The sequence below is a fragment of the Triticum dicoccoides genome, chromosome 7B (assembly GCF_002162155.2).
Source record: "Triticum dicoccoides isolate Atlit2015 ecotype Zavitan chromosome 7B, WEW_v2.0, whole genome shotgun sequence".
NCBI classification, from domain to species: Eukaryota; Viridiplantae; Streptophyta; class Magnoliopsida; order Poales; family Poaceae; genus Triticum; species Triticum dicoccoides.
Window position 1 is genome coordinate 245,986,594 of NC_041393.1, and position 6,787 is coordinate 245,993,380.

Sequence of the window (6,787 nt, forward strand, 5' to 3'; positions counted from 1 at the left end):
GGCACCCCATAGACACACAAGTTGATCTACGGATCGTTCCTTAGCCGTGTGCGGTGCCCCCCTCCACCATATTCCACCTCGGTCATATCGTCGCGGAGTTTAGGCGAAGCCCTGCGCCGGTAGAACATCATCATCGTCACCACGCCGTCGTGCTGACGGAACTCATGTCCGGAGCTTCGCTGGATCGGAGGCTGGAGATCGTCATCGAGCTGAACGTGTGATGAACTCGGAGGCCCCGTACGTTCGGTGCTTGGATCGGTCGGATCGTGAAGACGTACGACTACATCAATCGCGTTGTGCTAACTCTTCCGCTTACGGTCTACGAGGGTACGTGGACATACACTCTCCCCTCTCGTTGCTATGCCATCACCATGATCTTGCGTGTGCGTAGGAATTTTGTTGAAATTACTACGTTCCCCAACAGTGGAATCCGAGCCTAGGTTTTATGGTTTGATGTTATATGCACGAGTAGAACACAAGTGAGTTGTGGGCGATACAAGTCATACTGCTTACCAGCATGTCATACTTTGGTTCAGCGGTATTGTTGGATGAAGCGGCCCGGACCGACATTACGTGTACGCTTACGCGAGACTGGTTTTACCGCCGTGCTTTGCACACAGGTGACTAGCGGGTGTCCGTTTCTCCAACTTTAGTTGAACCGAGTGTGGCTACGCCCGGTCCTTGTGAAGGTTAAAACATCACTAACTTGACGAACTATCATTGTGGTTTTGATGCGTAGGTAAGAACGGTTCTTGCTAAGCCCGTAGCAGCCACGTAAAATTTGCAACAACAAAGTAGAGGACGTCTAACTTGTTTTTGCAGGGCATGTTGTGATGTGATATGGTCAAGACGTGATGCTATATTATTGTATGAGATGATCATGTTTTGTAACTGAAGTTATCGGCAACTGGCAGGAGCCATATGATTGTCGCTTTATTGTATGAAATGCAAACGCCTTGTAATTGCTTTACTTTATCACTAAGCGGTAGCGATAGTCGTAGAAGCAATAGATGGCGTAAACGACAATGATGCTACGATGGAGATCAAGGTGTCGCGCCGGTGACGATGGTGATCACGACGGTGCTTCGGAGATGGAGATCACAAGCACAAGATGATGATGGCCATATCATATCACTTATTTTGATTGCATATGATGTTTATCTATTATACATCTTATTCTTGCTTTGATTGACGGTAGCATTTTAAGATGATCTCTCACTAATTATCAAGAAGTGTTCTCCCTGAGTATGCACCGTTGCCAAAGTTCGTCGTGCCGAGACACCACGTGATGATCGGGTGTGATAAGCTCTACGTCCATCTACAACGGGTGCAAGCCAGTTTTGCACACGCGGAATACTCAGGTTAAACTTGACGAGCCTAGCATATGCAGATATGGCCTCGGAGCACGGAGACCGAAAGGTCGAGCGTGAATCATATAGTAGATATGATCAACATAGTGATGTTCACCATTGAAAACTACTCCATCTCACGTGATGATCGGTTATGGTTTAGTTGATTTGGATCACGTGATCACTTAGATGACTAGAGAGATGTCTGTCTGAGTGGGAGTTCTTAAGTAATATGATTAATTGAACTTAAATTTATCATGAACTTAGTCCTGGTAGTATTTTGCAAATTATGTTGTAAGATCAATAGCTTGCGTTGTTGCTTTCATATGTTTATTTTGATATGTTCCTAGAGAAAATTGCGTTGAAAAATGTTAGTAGCAATGATGCGGATTGGATCCGTGATCTGAGGTTTATCCTCATTGCTGCACAGAAGAATTATGTCCTTAATGCACCGCTAGGTGACAAACCTATTGCAGGAGCAGATGCAGATGTTATGAACGTTTGGCTAGCTCAATATGATGACTACTTGATAGTTTTGTGCACCATGCTTTATGGCTTAGAATCGGGACTTCAAAGATGTTTTGAACATCATGAACCATATGAGATGTTCCAGGAATTGAAGTTTATATTTCAAGCAAATACCCGAGTTGAGAGATATGAAGTCTCCAACAAGTTCTATAGCTAAAAAGATGGAGGAGATTGCTCAACTAGTGAGCATGTGCTCAGATTGTCTGGGTACTTCAATCGCTTGAATCAAGTGGGAGTTAATCTTCCAGATAAGATAGTGATTGACAGAATTCTCTAGTCACCATCACTAAGTTACTAGAACTTCGTGATGAACTATAGTATGCAAGGGATGACGAAAACGATTCCCGAGCTCTTCGTGATGTTGAAATCGACGAAGGTAGAAATCAAGAAAGAACATCAAGTGTTGATGATTGACAAGACCACTAGTTTCAAGAAAAGGGCAAAGGGAAAGAAAGGGAAACTTCAAGTAGAATGGCAAACAAGTTGTCACTCCCATGAAGAAGACCAAAGCTGGACCAAAGCCTGAAACTGAGTGCTTACACTGCAAAGGAAATGGTCACTGGAAGCGGAAATGCCCTAAATAATTGGTGGATAAGAAGGATGGCAAAGTGAACAAAGGTATATTTGATATACAGGTGTTTGATGTGTGCCTTACTAGTGTTTATAGTAAGCCCCTGAGTATTTTGATACTTGTTCGGTTGCTAAGATTAGTAACTCGAAACAGGAGTTACATAATAAACAGAGACTAGTTGAAGGGTGAAGTGATGATGAGTGTTGGAAGTAGTTCCAAGATTGATATGATCATCATCGCACACTCCCTATACTTTTGGGATTAGTGTTAAACCTAAATAAATGTTATTTGGCGTTTGCATTGAGCATGAATATGATTTGATCATGTTTATTGCGATACGGTTATTCATTTGAAGTTAAAGAATAATTGTTATTCTGTTTACATGAATAAGACCTTCGATGGTTATACACCCAATGAAAATAGTTTGTTGGATCTCGATCGTAGTGATACACATAATCATAATATTGATGCCAAAAGATGCAAAGTTAATAATGATAGTGCAACTTATTTGTGGCACTGCCGTTTGGGTCATATCGGTGTAAAGCGCATGAAGAAACTCCATAAAGATGGATTTTCGGAATCACTTGGTTATGAATCATTTGATGCTTGCGAACCGTGCCTTTTGGGCAAGATGACTGAAACTCCGTTCTCCGGAACAATGGAACGAGCTACTGACTTATTGGAAATAATACATACCGATGTATGCAATCCAATGAGTGTTGATGCTCGTGGCAAGTATCGTTATTTTCTGACCTTCACAAGATGATTTGAGCAGATATTGGTATATCTACTTGATGAAACATAAGTCTGAAATAGTTGAAAGGTTCAAAGAATTTCAGAGTGAAGTGGAAAAATCATCGCAACAAGAAAATAAAGTTTCTGCGATCTGATCGCGGAGACGAATATTTGAGTTACGAGTTTGGTCTTCAATTAAAACAATGTGGAATAGTTTCACAGCTCACGCCACCTGGAACACCACAACATTATGGTGTGTCCGAACGTCGTAACCGCACTTTATTGGATATGGTGCGATCAATGATGTCTCTTACCGATTTACCAATATCGTTTTAGGGTTATGCATTAGAGATAGCTACATTCACGTTAAATAGGGCACCATCTAAATCCGTTGTGATGACACCGTATGAACTATGGTTTAGCAATAAACCTAAGCTGTCGTTTCTTAAAGTTTGGGGCTACGATGCTTATGTGAAAAAGTTTCATCCTGATAAGCTCAAACCCAAATCGGAGAATTGCGTCTTCATAGAATGCCCAAAGGAAACTGTTGGGTACACCTTCTATCACAGATCCGAAGGCAAGATATTCGTTGCTAAAATGGATCTTTTCTAGAGAAGGAGTTTCTCTTGAAAGAAGTGAGTGGGAGGAAAGTAGAACTTGATGAGGTAATTGTACCTTCTCCCTAATTGGAAATTAGTTCATCACTGAAATCAGTTCCAGTGATTCCTACACCAATTAGTGAGGAAGCTAATGATGATGATCATGAAACTTCAGATCAAGTTACTACAGAACCTCATAGGTCTTCCAGAGTACGGTCCGCACCAGAGTGGTATGGTAATCCTGTTCTGGAAGTCATGTTACTAGACCATGATGAACCTATGAACTATGAGGAAGCGATGATGAGCCCAGATTCCGCAAAATGGCTTAAGGCCATGAAATCTGAGATGGGATCCATGTATGAGAACAAAGTGTGGACTTTGGTGGAGTTGCCCGATGATCGGCAAGCCATATTGTATAAATGGATCTTCAAGAGGAAGACGGACGTTGATAGTAGTATTACTATCTACAAAGCTCGACTTGTCGCAAAAAGGTTTTTGACAAGTTCAAGGTGTTGACTACAATGAGATTTTCTCAACTGTAGCGATGCTTAAGTCTGTCCGAATCATGTTAGCAATTGCCACAATTTATGAAATCTGGCAAATGGATGTCAAAAACTGCATTCCTTAATGGTTTTCTCAAAGAAGAGTTGTATATGATGCAACCAGAAGGTTTTGTCAATCCTAAAGGTACTAACAAAATGTGCATGCTCCAGCGATCCATCTATGGACTGGTGCAAGCATCTCGGAGTTGGAATATACGCTTTGATGAGTTGATCAAAGCATATAGTTTTGTACAGACTTACGGTGAAGCCTGTATTTACAAGAAAGTGAGTGGGAGCACTACAACATTTCTGATAAGTGTATGTCAATGACATATTGTTGATCAGAAATAATGTAGAATTATTCTGCAAAGCATAAAGGAGTGTTTGAAATGAGTTCTTTAAAATAAAGACCTCAGTAAAGCTACTTACATATTGAGCATCAAGATCTATTGAGATAGATCAAGACGCTTGATAAGATTTTCAATGAGTACATACCTTGACAAGATTTTGTAGTTCAAAATGGAACAGTCAAAGAAGGAGTTCTTGCCTATGATGCAAAGGTGTGAAGTTGAGTAAGACTCAAGACCCGACCATGGCAGAAAACAGAAAGAGAATGAAAAGTCATTCCCTATGCCTCAGTCATAGGTTCTATAAAGTATGCTATGCTGTGAACCAGACATATTGTATACCTTGCTCTGAGTTTGGCAAGGGAATACAATTTTGATCTAATAGTAGATCACTGGACAGCGGTCAAGAATATCCTTAGTAAGGACTAAGGAGATGTTTCTCGATTATGGAGGTGATAAAAGAGTTTGTTGTAAAAGTTACATCAGTGCAAACTTTTACACTGATCCAGATGACTCTAAGTCTCAATCTGGATACATATTGAAAGTGGGAGAAATTAACTAGAGTAGCTCCGTGCAGAGCATTGTGGGCATAGAATATTTGCAAAATACATACGGCTCTGAATGTGACAGACCCGTTGACTAAACTTCTCTCACGAGCAAAACATGATCACGCCTTAGTACTCTTTGGGTGTTAATCACATAAGCGATGTGAACTAGATTATTGACTCTAGTAAACCCTTTGGGTGTTGATCACATGACGATGTGCAATATGGGTGTTAATCATATACAGATATGAATATTGGTGTTAAATCACATGGCGATGTGAACTAGATTATTGACTCTAGTGCAAGTGGGAGACTGAAGGAAATATGCCCTAGAGGCAATAATAAAGTTATTATTTATTTCCTCATATCATGATAAATGTTTATTATTCATGCTAGAATTGTATTAACCGGAAACATAATACATGTGTGAATACATAGACAAACATAGTGTCACTAGTATGCCTCTACTTGACTAGCTCGTTTATCAAAGATGGTTATGTTTCCTAGCCATGGACAAAAGAGTTGTCATTTGATTAACGGGATCACATCATTAGGAGAATGATGTGATTGACTTGACCCATTCCGTTAGCTTAGCACTTGATCGTTTAGTATGTTGCTATTGCTTTCTTCATGACTTATACATGTTCCTGTAACTATGAGATTATGCAACTCCCATTTGCCGGAGGAACACTTTGGGTGCTACCAAACGTCACAATGTAACTGGGTGATTATAAAGGAGTACTACATGTGTCTCCAAAGGTACATGTTGGGTTGGCGTATTTCGAGATTAGGTTTTGTCACTCCGATTGTCGGAGAGGTATCTCTGGGCCCTCTCGGTAATGCACATCACTATAAGCCTTGCAAGCAATGTGACCAATGAGTTGGTTATGGGATGATGCATTACGTAACGAGTAAAGGGACTTGCCGGTAACAAGATTGAACTAGGTATTGGATACCGACGATCGAATCTCGGGCAAGTAACATACCGATGACAAAGGGAACAACGTATGTTGTTATGTGGTTTGACCGATAAAGATCTTCGTAGAATATGTAGGAACCAATATGGGCATCCAGGTCCCGCTATTGGTTATTGACCGAGAATGGTTCTAGGTCATGTCTACATAGTTCTCGAACCCGTAGGGTCCGCACGCTTAACGTTACGATGACAGTTTTATTATAAGTTTATAAGTTTTGATGTACCGAAGTTTGTTCGGAGTCCCGGATGTGATCACGGACATGACGAGGAGTCTCGAAATGGTCGAGACATAAATATTGATATATTGGAAGCCTATGTTTGGACATCGGAATGGTTCCGGGTGAAATCGGGATTTTACCGGAACACCGGGGGGTTACCGGAACCCTCCCGGGGGATAATGGGCCTTAGTGGGCCAAGAGGGAGAAGAGGAGGGCCGGCCAGGGCAGGCCGCGTGCCCCTCCCCCTAGTCCGAATAGGACAAGGAAGGGGGGGGCGGCGGCCCCCTTTCCTCTTTCCCTTCCCCCCTTTCCTTCTCCACCAAGGCAAGAGGGGGGAGTCCTACTCCCGGTGGGAGTAGGACTCCTCCAGGTGCACC